The sequence below is a fragment of the Lichenostomus cassidix genome, chromosome 5, assembly GCF_008360975.1.
Source record: "Lichenostomus cassidix isolate B80296 chromosome 5, HeHo_3.0, whole genome shotgun sequence".
NCBI classification, from domain to species: domain Eukaryota; kingdom Metazoa; phylum Chordata; class Aves; order Passeriformes; family Meliphagidae; genus Lichenostomus; species Lichenostomus cassidix.
The window spans coordinates 38,337,992-38,357,504 of NC_139486.1; the positions used below are offsets into that span (position 1 = coordinate 38,337,992).

Sequence of the window (19,513 nt, forward strand, 5' to 3'; positions counted from 1 at the left end):
GGTGAAGGATTAAAATGCATCCTGTATATGTGGGAACATGGAAAAATTATGTTTAAAAATATGCAGATAGTATTTAACTCCATTTCCCAATTTATGCAAGAGTTTCTGAAGAAATGACAGGAGTTTTGGGTACACCTGAGAGAAAAGTACAAGCCTGTCTAATATGTAGTACTTTCTACACACAAACAGAAATTCAACAGATCCTTGTGCCCTTCCTCAGTTTAAGTTTTCAAAAGTCTTAGAGCGAGACAATCTGTGTACATGATGATGAAATTACCCCATATATTAACAATAAATCTAACAGAAGGGGGGAAAAAGCATTTTTTAACAAAAACAACCACAGGTACAGAAGTGTAGATTGAGTTAGCAAAAGGAAGCCAGAAAGAAGGGCCCAAATGGTGAGGAATCATACAATTTTATCTTACTCCAGGAAGGAGCAAACCTAAGATCAGTATTTTGGCTCATGCAATTTTGTAGCAATGACAATGTCAGTTCAATACAACCTGAGGTAGAGTATTTGCACTGTCACTGACCTATGCCCAACTAACAACTTTGCAGCTGAGAAGATACTGTTACCACAGCAGGGCACTAACCCAGCACCTTCACATTTAACAGGACACCACCACCAGGTTTTGTCTGACTGCAAAAACTGCAGGTCATCACCACAGGAAAAAACATTTGATTACACTAAACACTACATGAGTTCTTCATCAACAGCAAGCCATCCAAATATAATTCTTGCAAAAAGTAAGGTGGGAGAAGACACTGTAAGTCTTACAAGTTGAAGAAACTGCCACGCAGGGATGAGAATTATGGGAAGGGAGGAAATCTCCATGTTTATTTTAGAGGTTGACACTCAAAAGAAAAGTAGAGCAGGTGAAACATGACAAATTGCAGGTGGAAATGAAAACTAAGTCTCTGATTCTGAAACAAGTTTCATAGTGACAAGCCCATTGACTTCACCGTGGATCTCTAAGATCACAAAATAAGAGGTATGGTGTGGTGGGATTTCTCCCTAGGAGAAGAACTGCAGTTGACTCAAGGGCAGGCACCTGGCATTCAGAAACAGCACAAACCGTGCTAGTGCTCCCCAACTTATTTCCGATGAGAATGTACTCTCTGAAAGGGTAAAAAGGGAAGCTCAGGTAGCCACATCCTTTCCGTGTGGGGTCACTGACAAGAGCATCCTTAATACAGCAAATTCATGCTACACACAACAATAGATTTACATGATAAAGATGCTTATCAGAGACAATTACTGCAAGCTAAGCAGCAGTGAAATGGTATCTGGAGCTCCAGCTAGATGCAAATTACCAAAAAGCCTCATTGTTAGTAATATAGGCCATTGTAGTCCTTTTACAGAGTTATGAAAAAGGTTTGTTAGTGGGGGTGGGGGGCTGGATTTTTATTGTGTTTTTAATTGTTTGGGCTTTATTTTTTCAAGTCCATCACAAGTCAGGTTCCTCAAATGTCAGACCAAATATCTCAATGGGGACAGTTTTGTCACACTGGCAAGAGGGATAGAGACAAAAAGTATTCCTTGCACACATCAAGGACTAATTTCTGGCTTTCATGTAAAATTTTGCCATGCTAGCAAATTAAGTGAAAGCCCTGAATAAACAGATTCCAAGCTCTTACAAAGCATTACAAGAGCTCAATATTAGCCACTTTTTAAAAGAACAGAAAAGACGCTAGGAGACTAAGTACCCAGTCTGAGATCCCCCAGCGCTCAGCAGCAGCATCTTACACAGGTGCCAAATTCTTCAAATTTTGTCTAGTGCTTCAGCCCTGCAAAATCCACTTAGAACTATCTTTTTGGGGGGAAAGAATGAAATCCTGGTACCCTCAATTCTACTGTGAAGTTTTCCATTGGTTTGAGCAGGGCCACAATTTCTTCCCAGATCAGGAAAGATTTGCTGTTATAAGATAAGAAGTCCTTACAGAAGCTTTTCTTTACAACTATGCATCAAACCCTTTTGTACATCCCTACTACTCACATTTCTTATCTAGTATACCCTGATACAGCAGCATTACAAAGGGCACTGTCACAGGCTCTCTACAGAGGGTAAAACATCCTTGAGGGACAAGATACATCATCTTTCCCACTACATATAGATTTATCTTGGTTTCTTCTCTTGCCTGTTGTGTAGGCCCAATCAGCCAATGAAAGGGAACTTCATCCTTGCACAGCAACAATGTCAGCCTATCTAATCATGTCACGATACTAATAGTAACTATTTCAGCTAAGCGTGCGTCCTGTCAGCAGTTTGCTCCACATAGGCTGCGAAGAGGCTGGAACACTTAAAGAAAACTGTATTACTGTTTACCAAGTCTTTTACAATTACAACATTACAACATACGTAAGGTTTCAGATTAATCTCTTTACCTTTTTGTATCAGTTTTAAACACAGTATCAGCAACATGTAGTCTGTACAATGTATCAGTGCTGACAAAATACAATCCCTGCCTCAAGGAAGTTACTACCACTTCAGTATCTGTCATATACATAATCTGTACAGATGAAGGAATGAGCATCTTTTTGTAGGCTTTGGGCTTTTTTTTTTTTTTTGCACAACTATGAAGTACATATGAACTCTGAATTTATAATGAGCAGAATTTCTGGATGCTTAATAAAACAAGAATTTTGTCACACAAATGTAGATATTAGCTAATTATGGTGATTACAAAGAAGCTACTTTCCAACATTACAAGTTTGGAGATCTTAATCCTTCTGCTACTTATATAGATTCTGATTTCAGGCATTCAGGTATTCTCTCCAACTTCTGCAGGACTTAGTGTTAAATACACATGACTTCTTGCAAGACTGGAGCTCTAATTTCTGGGAAAACATAAAAACAAAGTTTATTTCATATTGTCTGACACTAAAATATAAGCTTTTTTATATTAATATCTCATACAAACTGAAGAACGAAGAAATTGACAGGGATAAGTTAAAGTTAAGTGTTTGCTCACTTGAAAATTAACCGCGTTATACAAATCATGGCACACGAGATTACAGCAAATACTAAACTTGCTGCTGGCTGAACAACGAAAATCAAATTAATGTCCATGTTAACTCTGGCAAATCCTCTGAGAGTGTTGTGTGAAAATACACAATTCTTAGGGATATAAAAAAGTATTCTGAAAAGTTACAATTCCTCTATCTCTACTTCAGAAACACTTATATTCTTTCACGTGAGTCTGATGCGAGTTCAAGTGCAGTGGCCAGGACTAAACACACCTGACAAAAACTGCCAGATGTGCTCTGCTTCTGGTTCTACCTGCCAGTACCTGTGTTTGTGACTCTGTGTCCCCTTGGGAACCAGCAACAGAGTCACTAACCTCCACAGCAGGAACACAAAGTGGATCCCCTGCTCTGATGCATAAGACAGCTATGTCATCACTTGCTCTCAAGAAATACAGCAGAGAAGTGAGATCTCATCTATAAAAATGCTGTTAAAACCCCCTTTCACTGTGCGAAAAGAAATCCACTGTGACCCACTGTCCTCCCAATAGCTGGAAAGGACAACATGGCTGCCATATTGCCAGTAACAGAAATCCCCTTCTGCCAAGTGTTTCCATCCATAATATTCCTTTGAAAGACTAAAAATTCCCAAAATATCAAACAAGATACTTGCAATCACATATGAAGCAAAGCGTTAGTCCAACTAACGTATTCTTTGTACAAAAACACATAAGCAGTTGGAAGACTTCCTTCATGGACTGCTTCTCTCTAAACATATTACACACGTATAAACCATCTTTGACTTCTAAATAAAAATATCTGACTGCTGCACAGGCTCAAGCTGACCAACAAGAACTGCGTTTCTAGAGCATGGTAACATCTTTCACGCTTCACTCCAAATCCCCAACTTCTGCTCCAGAAAACTACAGGTCCCAGAATGCCTTAGGATACCACAATCCTGGCAGACCTTGCGCTAAAAACACAGCACTGCACACTGGGGCCTGTAGTTTTCACAAGCCACGTTCTTACTCAAGATGAGACCAGATGTAGGCCATATTGCACATTTCCACAGGCCTGCAAACAACACACACACAGTATGGGGAGACTGCTGCTGGTAATCTTCAGGTAAGCTGGATCGATACCCATTCTCATGTGCTGAAGTTAAGAGGCCAAAAATTTCTGCAAAAATAAACCCCAGCTAACCAAGAGTCCCCAGTTTGGCTACTTTCAAACATGCACAATTGGCTGTAGCTTTTTAATTCCTTTTACTGAAGTGCAACAAGAATTTATGGGGTTTTTTTTCTCCCAAGACTGCTACATTTAATAACATTAGAGAGTACTCTTCTGAATACCAATAGGAAAAGCATATTTGGTGAGGGGCTTATTCTCCCCATCCAGAATTCAGTTCTCTGTAAACAAATTGCTCTCTTCTTCCATTTCTACAATGTGCTGAAGCAGGGGCTTGCCTCTCTTCTGAAAAGAAGCAGCTCTTAGCTGAAAATTAAATAGCTATGTCTCAGCGTAGGCCTCAGAGAGGAATACACTGTACTTCAGTAAAGGGAATGGCAGCTCCCCCTACCAGTCTGTTCTAAAAAGGTTTGAATCGAGGAAGGAAACAACCAAGGAACAAAATGAAGAAGTCCTCCTTTTTTTTCCCCTCCTGCTTCCCTGAGCTCTGGATTATTATTAAAACAATTAAAAAACAATAATACACATATAAAATTCCATCTAAATACTTATATGCTTCCCTCGTCCTTGTAGTACAAGACTGTCTTTGCAGTGTTTCCAGGCTAGCAGGCAGCACTTGCAAAAACATGCAAAAGGAAAAGGCTGGGCCAAGAGCAAGACAGCATCCCACTGCAACAGAAAGAAATGGTGACGCTTCAGTCACCTGAAAGCCATCCTGATGCACTTCCCTATAGAGGCAAGAGGCCTCAGGAGCATCTAAAGGTTTTGTCAATACAGCAATGCTGTCCATAGGCCAGACAGCTGTTGCCATAGTTACTATCAGCCAGCTTATCAGAAAATAATTATTGCGATTACTCAGAAGTTTTGTTAAAACAATTTAAAGCTTCAATAGGACACCACTTGATCTCTTCAATTAACTGTTTGTAACTACACTGCCTTTGGGATCCACACAGTTAACTTGGATCTGCAGGGTTGAAGTGGAACAAGGGAAGGAATCAATGTTCCTTTTCCCTTTCATACTGACAGCTTGTATTTCATAGGCAGAAACAAGGAAGCCGAACCACCCGCAAGCTTGGCTACTCTGCTAGAGTTCTCTCACAGGCCATCTTAAGAGTCACAGGCTCAAATCTGCCCTCATTTGTTTTAACCACTCACATAGCCATACTGCAATTCAAGAAACACAGCGGCTACATTTTCAAAGCGTGCTTTCAATTACACGTGCAAAGGTAGAGTCCCTCACTTCAGAGGTAGGCAACACAACTTCTGTACCAAGTGAACTTTCTCTTTTGTCCTACAAGCGCAGTACTGTCAGGTGGAAGGGCGGAATCAGGAAACACACATTTTAAGAAATCAGACATTAAAAATGCATAGAAGCTGTATGAACGTGGCCTAGAACAGAGCTCACATGAAGCAGAGCCTCACTGCTTATGTACCACTTCTAAATGCATTCCCACCAGTAACAACAAACATTAGGTTTGGGCTGGGGGCCTGGGGGGTGGAGGCAGCATGTTTGTTCTGTGCTGTGCCATTTTTTAAAGCATGCTTTGAGCATAGAGTCTCTAATCAAAAGAGTGAGCATTTGTAATGACAGTGAACAAGAAATCTTGGGCAAGAGGGAACAAATAATAGGTCAAACCATCTAGGCAAAGAGCTTTTAAGGCATGGGGTACTTGACCATTCCATCAGAGATATTAAAATTGTGTAAACAGTACACCAGAAAATAAATGCTGCAGATAAGCTTGCATCAAGCAGCACATTTTTCCTCAAAAACCTGGAATGATCAAAATATTAAAACAAAAGATTCTGTGGTAAAGTTGGGGCTTTGTTACAACAAAGTAGGCAGGGCAATCATCTCAGACCAAAGGAAGGGACCTGTTAGAACTTTCTACAGTTATAAAAATTATTTTAGGGACAGGTGATTCTAACTGCAAAGTTTTTCCTCAGCACTAAGTACTCTTTAAAAACTCTTTCGACTTCTGTACATTTTACAGCCATTCTATGATCTGCACTTCACTTTTGTGACATTTTGACATAACAAAAGCAGAATCAAACAAATTTTAAATCATACTTTATCAATTTTATTCCAGAGAGGAACTCTGTAAAGTGCAGTAGCCATAAATTAAAACTTATAAAAAAACACAGGGGCTTCTTTTTATTTTTTTAAATGAGATTGTGTTTGCCTTAAGGAAGAAAAAAAAGGAAAGGAAAATGAGAAAATACAAAGTTGCCCCCCCCACCAAATGTAAATAAAATTCTTTTTTGCCTGCATAATGCATATCTCTACCACCAGCACAAGCCAGACACTGGCTTTGTGCTATACTGAACATGAAATATTAATGTAAGACACCTATAAAAACTATCCTTCTATACCCTCTATTTACAGGGTACACAAGTAAGTACCTAGCCCTTTGCATTCAGCAGACATCTCAAAACCCTTCTGTGCTCTGCCCCACCTTTCCACTATATGGTTTGTTCCTAAATAACCTTTGTGCTGTTAAAATACATCAGAAACAGGATGTGAGCTGCTTTCTGGCACAGAGTAATTGAACAAGGGCAATTCACGAACGTACAGGAGCCAGGCCTTTTGTAGAGTCTTACACTTCTAGTATACAGCTACACATGTGACTGCACAGTTGTGAGCATAAAGGGTGAAGGGGACAGTGAAGAAATATTATTAGAAGCTTAATAATAGGTTTTCAGCGGTGCCCCTTCTACACAAGAAGCCTCTCCAGAAGGAGATACCTTATAGCTCACATCCCCATAAGATGGTCCTCCAAAAAGCAAAGCTCTATCACCCTATGAAGTCCTTTCTGGAGGATTTTAGACAAGTAAAACCAACAAACCCAAAACAACAGTAAAAAAGTTAGGGCCACCAACACATGTTTCTCATATGACATTCATCTTGAGTTTCTGGTACCTGTGCAAAATGCCCATAATACATGAAATAAGATAGTCCATCAAGGTTCCTTCAAACTGAGCTGAAATAAAAGAGAAATCTCCACTGCAAACAATTTCCAGTAGTATCAATTAATTTGACCAAATAAAGTTCTTCATGGCTCTGAGAAGAAGGATAAAGGAACAGAACAGCTACAATGTGTTCATTATAAACAAACTGCATGAACAGCTCAAGTGATATCCAGGCTCACTATCAAAGCTTTCCAACTGCACACAGAATTATACAACTTTTTAAGCTGTCAATAAAACACATTTTATTTTCTTTAAAAAAAAAGCATGAAAATTGTGTCCTTTGTAAGGATCCACACCAAGATATTTTTAATTTTTTAATCATAATTTCTACAGTGAACTTTAATAGGCACACACAAAACCTCATCTCTAAAAAAAAAAGTGAAGTTGGAATAAGAAATAGATAGGCCCAATATTTGAAATGCAGCTGAAGCTGAATGGCCTACAGTGAAGAGATATCTTTACAAAACCTAAACTTAAAGCAGACATCTCACTGCTGAAGTTGGAAAACACAACAGCATTTTTTTCTAAGCAGCCTAAGTTTTAATTTCCTACTTTTGCTTTTTTTAAATTCTTTGAAGGAAAGTTTTTTTTAATTTTTATTCCCTAAAGGAAGAAAACCACTTTCAAATGCCTGCTTCCATCTCACAACAAAACTAGTTCAGGATGCACATAGAGGAGAGCAAAGATTAAAAACTTTCAGGTAAAAATCTTACAAAGACTAATGACAAAATAATTATTAATAACAAAAGACTCCTCCACACAACATTTTTAATTATACACTGTGTGAGCTGCACTAGTTAAATGAAAAAAATCACCAAAACCCATAATGGGATCCACTCCAAATTTCTTGTCGTTCAGGTTAGTACAGCTGAAAACTTGGGATATGGCATAGCTGACATCCATCTGGTGGCAAGTCCTCTCAGTGAGCAAGCATCTACCTTCTGCTGGACAACGGGTCTCTTAAAAGACCTTGAAGAGATACTCTATACATGCTTCTATACAACATGGAATGAATGGTTAAAGAGGCTGCTCCATAATCCCTCTTTATGAGCTCAACTCCCTAGCTGATATAACTATCATAAAATAATCTTTCTACCATAGTAAAGTTGAAAGTTTTAAAGATATTTGAGAATCACATCATCTATTTTTAAATAGTTTTAAAGTTTCACTTACTAAGCTACAGAATTCCTTTCTAGAAAACAATAAAAAAATGTCCCTGAAGAAAGTTTCATTTATCTATCATGAAGCATGAACAGACATAAACAAAATTTCCAAAGACTCTGTTCTTTCTCCTAAAGAATGATAATTAACTTCTTTAACTAATATGGGTAGTTATGCATTTTTTATTTATTTATTTGATAATAAAAATACTATTCTCAGTAGTAATTTTATGTCACTATTTAATATAATCCATAAAGTTGTATTATACACAATCACTAACAAGTTTTAATATTAAAGTCTTGGCATTACAGGTTAACCTGGTACAAGTAACGAATTTTAGACTTTTAAGGGTATTTTTTTTTAACAAGCTTTGAAACACATGCTATTTTTTTCCACAAATGAAGCCTCAAAATAAGCCTTCCTTCATCAAAGTTAGAAATTCCCCGGCTATGTAGCAGATCCAGCCTCACCAGCTAATTCTGGAAAATTGCAGGAAAGCGAGAGGAAGACGACTTACAAAACTGAAACTAAGCAGGTGTCTTCATTGTTATAAGTGAGCACAATGGGGAGGGGGGAGGAAAAAAAAGTAAACAGACAGCCAAAATCCTTCTTATTTCTCATATCTGAAAATCTACAGCTAAGCAAAAAAAATACATCTATCTACATATATGGGTGTACTGGAGTATCTATCCTTTACCCAGATAAGCAACAGAACAAGAAAATTTCCCTGGCCCAAAGAAGCCTACCTCTTCCTCAAGCCCTGCCATTACGGAGTGCACATCCCCACCTGATTTCTCCATGCTCAGACCCACCGTACATCACACTACACAACTTTCTCGTGACACACAAGTTATTACCCCCAGTGGGACCTTTTTACATGCAGAGTCCACAGTGAACAAAAGTTCATTGTCAAGCTCAGTGCTTGGGCCCGAACAAATATCCAAGAGGGTAGAAGGGGTAGAAAGGGAGAAAGTGCTCCAATCTGCAATTATAAGATTTGCAGGCAATCACCGTTACTTACAATTAGAAAGTGGGAACAGGTGTAGCAGATATCATACTTTGATAGCTGAACAAAGAATATTACAGCACGTGACTGAAATGTGATGACATTTGTTCACCAATCGAAAACAAAAGCCACTCTCCAATGGCACTCTTTCCTCCACCCCCAAGAATTAGGAACTTGGAAATCTCTCCATATTGAAACACATCTGTTCATAGCCTCATTTTTTGACACTTGAGAAGAAGTTGAATGAAGAGCTCCATGCATTAATAAAATACGAATTCACAAAAAAAAAAACCACCTCGGTGTACAAACCCACCAGCACCCACCAAACTGCAGAGGTGGTTGAGGAAAAAGCTCTACCGACAGTGAAGCACGGAATAATAAAGAACAGGAAGAAACAAAACACACACCATCACCAAAAAAAAAAAAACCAAAAAAAAAAAAAACCTGCAGGAAGGCAAGTGAAAAAAGGAAAGGAACATGCATAAGAGGACTACACCAAATGGCAGAGTCCCACACAGAGCCCCACTCCACCTACACGGGCGCAGGAGGGAGGGAAACAAATCAAAATAAAGAAGTGTCCATGCCCAATACTGGGGCAGGCGTGGGCGCCCCCGGCCCCGTACCTGTGCGGGAAGGGCAGCCCCAGGGCGAGGGGGACAGGCCCGGCTCCGGAATAACAAGTTGCTGAAGAAACGGAATTTTCCCGGCGCTGCTCGGGCCACAAAGACGAATGAAAGGAAGACGGGAAGAAAAAAGAAAAAAGAAAAAAAAAAAAAAAAAAAAAAAGGAGAAAGAAAAAAAAAAAAAGAAAAACCGCAGCAGCGGATTTACTACGAATTATCCATCACGGAGAGCGGCATCATTTCCCAGATAATAATAAAACTTCCCCAACAGCATCGCGGCGAAGGACCCGACCGAGAGAAAAGGGCCTGGAAATAATCATCCTGAAGGAAACCGGAGGGGAGGGGATAAGCCTCCCTCCCCCACCCCATCCCCAGTGCAATGTGTCATCTCCTTCCCCTGCTCCTCCCCCCAACCCCAATGTGTCACCTCCTCCTTTTACCCCAAGTGTCACCCTCCTCCACCTCTCCCGCTCCCGCTCGCAAACTTCTGCCGGGGAGGCCGGGGGGCCGCCCCGGGACGCTCCGCTATTCCCCGCCACCCCCCCCCGAGGGAGGGGCCGGGGGCCGCGGCGAAGTTGCTGCTCCTCATCGCCAAGTTGGCCGGAGAGTGCGGGGCGCGCCGGCGCCATCCCGGGGGGCGCGGGGGGGAGAGGGGGGGACGGTGCCCGGGGGGCGGGGGGGGGCAGGGAGGAAGAGGAGGAGGAGGCGAATCCGAAAGGTGGGATACTACACCCTGCTGGCGGCGGCGGTGCTGCTGCGGGCCGGCCGGGGTCCCCCTGGCAGGACCTCTCTGTGAGAGGGAGGACTCTTCTTCATAGGGGGAGGGTGCCGGCGCCGCCGCTCCTCTGGGCCTCCCTGTCCCCCTCTTCTGGGCGCCTCTCTCTCTCTCCTCCTCTCACTTTCTTTAAGCTAAGCGGGGAGTGGAAGATGGTAGGTTGCTCCCTTCTCCTCCTCCTCTTCGCTCGCTCTCGCCTCTGTGGGGTCCTTTTCCTTCCCCCTTTCCGCGGGGGGCTCCTCCTGCGGCGGGGAGGAGGGAGCGGGCGGAGAGGGCGGCACGAAGCCGGAGAGGCGCAGGAGGAGAGAAACTGTAACACAAAAACAAGCCGAGAAGCTGAACTCTTCTTCAATCCCATTCACCCGGCCCGGCCGCAGCACACCGCTCGCCGGGATCCCTCCGCCGCCGGCCTCCCTGCCTGCCTGCCTGCGGCGCGCTCCCGACACGCCGCCGCGCGCGCCCCCGCCCGCCCCGGCCCGGCCCGGCCCGCCGCCGGAGAGCCGCGGTGGGAGCGGGGACCGGCGGCCACACGCCGACGCTCCCCTGTCCCCACTGCGACGGCGGGGCGCCGCCGCCCGGGCCCGGGCCGGGGGAAGTGGGGAAGCCAGGAGGGCGGGCTCGGCGGCTTCTCCTGAGGGGGGACTACTTGACGTGTCGGTGCGGCGAATTTATTTCCCTTTGCCTAAGGAACGGGCTGTGCTGCGGCCCCCATTGCCTAGGGAAAAAGCCCGGATGTAAAGTGAGTGAAACTAAAGTAGAGTGAAGTAGGGCACCAAACTCTGCCGGAGCAGCGGCGCCGCCGGCCGCGGCCGCGGGGGGCACCGGACGGCCGCACCGCCCCGCACCGCCAGTACCGTGCGGGGGTGAGGGCGCGGGGCCCGGGGAAAGGGCGCGGGAACGGCTGCGCGCCAGCCGAGCCCCCCCCGCACCCCCCATACACACACCCCCCCACCCCTCCCTCCCCGCGCCCGCCCGGGCCGGCGCGCGGGGTTCGGCGGGGGCGGCGCGCGGGCGCGCGCGCGGGGGCGCGCGCAGGAAGCGGAGGGCGGGGGGGCGCGCGCGCGGGCGGGAGGAGCCGGCGCGCGGGGCCCTGCCGCGAGGGGCTCCGCACAGGAAGTTGATGCAACAGGGCCGAGGGGGGGCGGCGGGGGATGCGTGCAGGAAACGGCGGCGGCGGCGGCAGGGAGCGCGGGAGCTCGGCGGCCTCATCCCCGTGGATCAGGCGCGGATGCGCCACGGCCCGGCCGCCCGGGCCAAGAGCCGCCCTCTTTTCCTCCCTCCTTCCCCTCCCCGCATCGCCGGCCCTGCCATGTTATTCGCAGGAATAGCGCACCCGCTCGCCGCGCGGCCGGGAAGGGAGGGAGGGTGTTCCCTCCTCCGCCTCGCCGTTCACGCAGCGGGGTTGGCTTATTTATTTATTAACTTACTACTCCAGAGCCGCGCGATGCTGCCATTTGCTTTCGTGCGAGCGGCGGCGCATCGGCTTTCCCCCCCCCATTCCTCTTCCAATTCCTCTTCCACAAGGAACAAAAAAAAAACCAACAAAAAGCCACAAGCACAACCGTGGCGAGTCAGAAACTTTCATGGGCAGGTTCAAAGCAGGGAAGTTAACATGCCATGGATTAGAACGTTTCTGCGGTACTCGTTGGCGTGAAAATCAAATATACGTGACTCGGGCTTCGGGGGCTCATCGCTCCCTCCCTCGCACCCTCCCGGTTCTGTGTCCGCCTGTGCCGGCAGTTCGGGGAGCACGGTCCCCCCGGTTCCTCCCGGTTTCCCCGGTTCCCAGCCGCCGCACAATGAGCGGCGGGGGGCTGCACGAACACCAGCAGCCAACCCATGCGGGGTCAGTCCTTATCTGCAACACACTAGCTTAAGTTACAGGCATGCCTCTGTGCGTCTCCGGCTCCTGAAAGTCTCCAGAGTCTCAGAAATACTTAAAACCTCGCCTTTATGGAGGAGCCACCATTGCTAAAGCAGTGGGACATGTTCTGGATGCCGCGGGATTTGCATGAGCTCTCAGGAAAAGCCGGGGTTTGATGCAATGCAAAGCTGATTTTTTAATTTTTTTTTTTTTAATAGCCTGTCTCATCGCTTTATTCCTTCGAAATGCTCTCAAGTTGTGAAGAAAAGTGTTTCTCTCTGCGAATGCTTCAGGAAGCTACGATGAACTCATTATTATATTGTGAAACTAAATCCATAAAGCAGTCATGATGAGTAACTCGGGGACGAGTCGTAACTGGGCAGTAACGCACAGTTTTATCATCTGGAGGATTCTAGACGGCTCAACGTGAGTGAGAACTTACAGCAAGGTTTCCCCTCAACTGTAAAAAAAAAAAATCTAAGCCATTGTTTATTTAATTACTGTTAATTTTCCATTTCTTTTCCATCATTTGGTTTCCAAGTTCTGTGTGATTAAATTGTGAACTTTACAACATTTAGTGCCCTTCTTAAAGCTGTAGCTCCTGAACTCATACAATTATGCAAGACATTCAGGTTTATTTTTTTTAATGAAGTTTCTAGCCTGTGGGGTTTTGGATGTGACCTTAAAGAAGGCACATACCTTAAAGGCACAAAAAGGAAGATGTATGAAGCAAATAGAGTTGTCCAAAAATGCCCTTTTTTTGGTTTATTTTTTGTTTGGTTGGTTTTCTGTTTTGCTTGGTTGTTTTTTTTTTTTTAAGGTCACATTGTTTGGGTTTTTCCTTTTGAGGCAATCAAACCTTTTTTTTTTTTTTGGCAGGCCATGTATGAACAGCAGGGTTGACGGAGTACTTAAAAAAGAAAAAGACAGAAAATGTGTCTGGGTGCTCATCAAATAGTTACTGATAGGTGCACAGTTCATGGGATAACAGGTAAGGTCACGTGCACAGGGTTACCAAAAATCTAGAGCCATCACAGTTGGTTTTTCAACATGTCCAACTGTGACAAGAAGTGTTATGGTTAGTATAACTAAGATATTACACCGTTTCTAATAAATATATATTTGCTTTTTATACTTCTTTCTACTTTACTTCTGCAGCCTTTGAATAGATCAAGTAATCCTGGGATAAGGTCTGTCACTGTCAGATTTGATTGTAGTTTGCTGTGATTTCTCCTGCAGCTGGGGCACCGTCTAGCCCCCTCCCTCCTCAGCCCTCCAGTCTCAAGTCCATAACCAATTCTTAAACCCCTCTGAAAATCCTATCCCTGATAGTCAGATTTTCCCTCCTCTATGTAAACTTTACTACCAGTGCTTCAAGCTATAGAGGCCAAGTGTTACAGCCAAGACAGCCTGGATTTTGATGTTACATTCAGTTAGAATTTGAAGCAAGTAGAGGAGTCAACTTACTCTGAAAACAATCAGACCAGAGTTGTTTTAGTTCTTCAGATTTTTTTGATAGAGGCACCAGAAAAACAAATAACTGAGCAAAGCTTATTTATTTTACTGTTTTTTATCTTTCTAGTTAACAAGCAAGTTGAAAGAAGCTAGAGTGAGTGATTTAAGTGTTATTAGAGATTCAACATGTTTATTTTGCTGAGGAGTCAGTACACACAGTTTGCCTAAAGTTTGTTTTTTAGAGATGAACTTTGGACAAAGTTCAAAGGAAAAATAATCATCAGCTGTTACTGTAGATGCACACAGAAATCTTTCATGGTTTGTCTTAGAACTCAGACCATGATGAGTATCTCACACACTGCCCACAGTGATCTTTGGGTCACAGCCTGGTAGACCATTTTCATAGAATCACAGAATTGTTCGGTTTGGAAGGGACCTTAAAGGTTGTCTAGTTCCAACTCTCCTGCCGTGGGCAGGGATGTCTTCCACTAGACCAGGTTACTCAGAGCCCCAACCAAACTGGCTGTGAACACTTCCAGGGATGGAGCATCCACAGCCTCTCTGGGCAATCTGTTCCAGTGCCTCGCCATCCACAGTGAAGCATCTCTTGCTAACATCTAATCAAAATCTACCCTCTTTCAGATTAAATCCATTATCCCTTGTCCCTTGTTCTATCACGACATGCCCTTGTAGTTTCTTGTAGACACCCTGTACGTACTGGAAGGCTGCTATAAGATCTCCTCAGAGTCGTCTCTCCTCCAGGCTGAGCAGCCCCAACTCTCTCAGCCTCTCTTCACATGAGAAATGCTCCAGCCCTCTGATCATCTTCATGGCACTCCTCCAGTCTTGCTCCAGCAGGTCCACATCACTCCTATGCTGGGGGCCACAGAGCTGGACAAGCACTCCAGCTTCTCATAAGGTCCCATGACAGCAGAGCAAGGGGGCAGAATCCCCTCCCTCACCCTGCTGTCCACACTGATTTTGATGCAGCCCAGGATGGGGTTGGCTCTCTGGGGTGCAAGCATACATTGCTGGGTGATGTTGGGCTTCTCATCAACCAACCTTATAAGCCACAGACCCTGATTATCACAAACATGATGAAAGTTTTTCCTTTGAAAACTGCACACATACACTATTCTTTGTTCAGACTTGCCATGCTGAAGAGAAGAGGTTCCTGCCTCTGTGCTACTTAGCTTCACTTCCATGTCAGGAAAAAGGGCCCCCACATATGTATATGAAGCATTTACCTTCCAGTAGCATGAGGAGTGGTTTCATATATGAAATGGAAAGCAATGGTGTCATCAGATACACAGCTAAATGTTTGAATAAACCAACTGGTTTTGTACATTGGCTCTGTACACAGAAATCTACCATGATTTCCTTTCAGTGAAGGGAAATCATGCTAGAAGCTTAGGAAAAAAGTCCTTTCTTTGCTTTTTGAGTCTTTGTGCACAGTTGACCCACACACCTCTGCCTCTGAAAGTGATTTGTGCTGCTCATCAAAAGTCATAGTGCAGTTTGTCTAAGTTTTCCACTTTCTGCTTGATCACGTCACTCTGGATACTCATCCAGTTCCGCTTGCCTAGTTTTTTTCTAAGAGCACTTAGAAGTATAAGCCAAATCCAAAGTCTTATCAAAGTGGAAAACACATAAAAATTAACAGGATTTTATGAGAACTTGTAAGCAGCTGCTAGGTTTTATTTCTCATTGAATGTTGTTTCACCAGTTTGGGAGAATTTCAGAGAAAGAAGCACAGTCCATGTAAAGTATTAATGCAGGGGCACCTTAAGAATAATAGTCATTGCTAACAATTATTGTCCCAAGTGTTCAAAATAACAAGTTACATCATAACATGCTAGCTTTGCTGTAGCCAGCCCACCTTGCAGTGCTGTTTGTTGAGAATACTTAGAACAAAATCTGAGAAGATATTAGTTAATATGCAGAAACAGTCTTCCAGCAACTCATGTTCAAAGGAATTAGCAGCAAGTGCATTGACAGGTCACAGGTTGGTGCACAGATTGTCACAAGTTGACAGTGGAGTAGCCACACAGCACTTTCTGTTCCCCTGGTTTTCAGCAACAAAACCACCTTAAAAACGAAACCAAGAGTTAGTTACTTGCCTATTGCTGTTTTTCACTATGCTTTTGGCAGGAATTCTAGATGGCTACAAGTAAGAGGGGAGATAGCCTGTGCAGCTGTGCTTAAAAATGAAAGCCATAAGACCATTTCAGGCAAGACATACCACAGCCTAAGAAAACAGTTGGGAATCTCTCTTTCTCATCAGTGTTTGAACACAGGGTTATCTCTCCAGCAGGATCCAGGCAAAGAGCTCCTTCTATAAGCAAATATCTTCCTCTTCCCACATCAGGGAAAGATAGGGCATCACTCACTTCCAGATGATATGTAAAATTACCCAGACTGTTTAGACCACCAGTTAGGGCCAGAGCCTGACAACATGATGTGCATGAAGCACTCACTATTAAGGACATCAGCCTAAGTGGAAACTGCGTTGCTTAACAAAATCACCTCTGACTTTGACTGTGGATTATTGCCTTACACAGGAGCTACTGCTTACAGCAGCTAATGAGACAGACCCCTGCTTACCTGGCTCGTCCCAAAATGACTTTCTTACACGTCAGCTGTCAGTTGGTCCAGCCAGGAGTGGTGCAGCCGCAAATCTCACTTTCCTGATTGCTCTGCCTGGGAGGCAGCTAGGGTCAACTAAAAACAGTCATAGGAGTACATTGCCCAGGATCTATATTCCAGGAAAGGTAATTCAACATTCAGGCTGCCCTGTTGCTTTTGCAAAATTCATGTTCTTCAGGCTGCCCTCAGTAGCTGAGCCAGGGAAGGCCTGTCAGCACAGCACAGCACAGCACAGCACAGCACAGCACAGCACAGCATAGCATTGTGTCTGTATTGGGATTTCACTGGAGATGCAAGCTCTTCTGAGGCTAGCCTTGAAAGGATGACTCCATCCTGCTGTGTGTCTTCCCCTGATCACATACTGCTTTACTTACCAGAGATACTGGTTATTTCATACGGAAAGCAGAGGACTGTAGCTCAGAGAGGATAGCCTGGCCTGTTGCACCACAGAGCATGGGAGACCTGTGAGGACTCACCACTGTCTCATACCTGCCAGCAGCTCCCAGAGCTCTTCTTCCTTGGCTTCCGTCTTAGGCTTTTAGTCTTGTTAAGGTTTTGGTATGTAAAGTCAGGAAGGTTGTCAGCTCTTTATCTAATCTGACCTCCCCGCAAAACACTATTTCAACCACTACTTCTATATCAGATCTGCAATTAGGGGAGGCAAGAGCACTGTACCCTTCACAAGCCATTGCTTTCTTTTTCTGAAGGTGCATCTGCTTTCAGAGAGGCTGGTGATGTTGCTGCTCCAGGCTGAAGGAAGATCTGAGCAATGATACTGTCTCTGGGAGTCAAGAGGAATGGGTTTCCTTGCCTTTTTTTTCTTTTCTCTTTAAGTTGAAGTGAACAGTCATAAAGGGGACATTGCTCATGGCTCTCAGGTGGCTGGCCAGGCTGACTAAGCATGGTTTTGGATCCTGTACACTCTTTAGAATCACAATGAGCTAGAGATTTTGTGCCAAGATGCAAATGGTCCAGGGAAAGGATCCTCATTTTTAAGCCAGCAGTATGAAGTATCCTAGGAGCAATTGCAGTTCCATTATCAGATAAAAGAAACTCTTTTTGACTAATTGTCCTTTCTGTTAAACAATACAATGCCCCCTAATTCAGGCTGATTTGTTGTAATGTTGGTCACCCTACCAGATTTTTCAACTGGAGACTTTTGGACCATTAGTGATTAGGGATATCTAGTCTCCATCAAAATGCCCTTTTCCAGATGCTTTCAGAAGAATTCTCCCACTTCTATTTTTGAGTAACTTGGAGAGAAAAAATGTAGAATTGGGAAACTGGGGATGGACGTTAAACCCCAGAGCATGTTTTCAAGTACTTCTGAAAGGAAATGACAACTTTTGTTATGGAGCATTTTGGTGTGTCACTAACCTGATAAGCAAACAGAAATGCGGAGTGGTAAACCAAGGGAATGAGCCAAGACAGACCAAGACAGCAACTACCAGGTTGTAATGTGGGCATGTAGACATCTCAACAGTCTCCCACATGCACAGAAATCAGACATTGTGACAAACAGCATAAAAAAATTTAAAAGCCCATTTCTGTAAGCAATAAAATACTAGTAAAAGGGACATCATGTATTTTTCATCCTTTTAGGTGTCAGTGGTCATTTTGGCACCTTCAGGAGAGACATGATAAAGCAAAGCCTGCTTCAAAGTCTGAGGAACATATAGTGTAAAATGTCACTAAAGGGAGAGGCAGGGAATCAGGGCATCTAAGGAAAACTACAGGATGATGATAGTACCAGGATGTTAAGTACTTAAAATATAAATACTGACTGTGGTTTTCAAAAGTATTTCCATAAATTGGTCCCCTAAACCCTTCAATATCACTAGATACATAAACAGCCTGGGGATTGAGTGGACAGAACATCTAAAAAGCAATTCAGTTCTCTAAGTATTTGATTAGATATCTGTTTGAGCCACCAGTTTGGGACTACCAGCTGAGCAGTATCTTGTCCTACAGAGTAATGTAGCAATGGTATCAGTGTTTGAAAGCAATAAAAAAGTAGTAAGCTTTGAGACATATTAAACTACTGGAATCTTGTGTATTTATTACCAGTTTCCTTTACTTTACCATGCTGAAAAGTAGCCCAGAATAGGCACTATAGGCACAGGGACAAGGGAGGGAAGAGAAGCTGTGAAACAAGTGTTATGGAGGAATGAGGAAGGGGAATCTAGGAGCAAAGCTGTGCCTGGCTTTGCATGCAAGAATAAGAGTTAACAGTGACTCAGTGGATGGAAAGGTCAGTGCTAGTGCAGGTATTCAGAGTGAGTTTTCATGGCCTAACAATAAATAGTGTTAGTCACTTCTAGGATATCTGGGATTAAGTGTATCATGGGTAAAGATACCCCTGAGATGACTGATGCTGAATTAGCATGGGCTTGCCACACAGCATTGCATCTTCTGAGGAGCTGTGGCCCACCTGCCATCACAGCCCCTGGAGTCACCAGTCCTTCCTGATGGAATGGCACCTTCTTCTCCAAGCTTCCTTGGCTTCCCTGGATATTTCTGGGTTTCTGCTTTGGCTGTGTTATCTCATCTTGCTGCTTTCTGGGATAATCTGGAGTTTAATCTGGCTGGGTTTTGAATGGAGTGAGAAGGGGCAAAGTAAAGATCAAAAAAAAGTCAATAAACCTGATGGACAGGGGAGGCAGCTGCACAGCAAGACAATGCCCTTTTTATTTAGTTGTGTCTTACAATACAGCTACCACATCATAAATTCAGAGACACATGTTTGTAGAGAGAGGTCTTCACAGATATTTTATTTATAATTGATTTTAATATCTTCCACTCAAGTCTTCTGTTGTTTGAGTGATAGGCAAGTTGCAAAATATATCACTCAAGTCTTAGGGAA

General features: G+C 43.8%; 1 protein-coding gene and 1 long non-coding RNA gene across 9 annotated transcripts in view; one reads left to right on the forward strand and one right to left on the reverse strand.

Annotated features, from left to right (window-relative positions):
- PHF21A (PHD finger protein 21A) overlaps window positions 1–11,053 on the reverse strand; it is a 135,053-nt gene extending 124,000 nt beyond the window's left edge. For 3 of the 8 annotated variants that reach the window (XM_085062453.1, XM_085062452.1, XM_085062449.1), the window contains exon 1: window positions 10,643–11,053. The gene's annotated coding sequence lies outside the window, so the exon portion shown is untranslated. Of the gene's footprint in view, window positions 1–9,302; window positions 9,627–9,910; window positions 9,997–10,642 lie in introns of those variants that run through there. The other 5 variants (XM_085062450.1, XM_085062445.1, XM_085062451.1 and 2 more) reach the window with 3 other exon arrangements.
- Window positions 11,054–11,151: 98 nt separating this feature from the next.
- Window positions 11,152–13,120, forward strand: LOC146436412 (uncharacterized). Its single transcript, XR_014852658.1, has 2 exons — window positions 11,152–11,424; window positions 12,768–13,120. It is a non-coding gene; the product is annotated as an uncharacterized LOC146436412 (long non-coding RNA).
- Window positions 13,121–19,513: the final 6,393 nt, after the last annotated feature.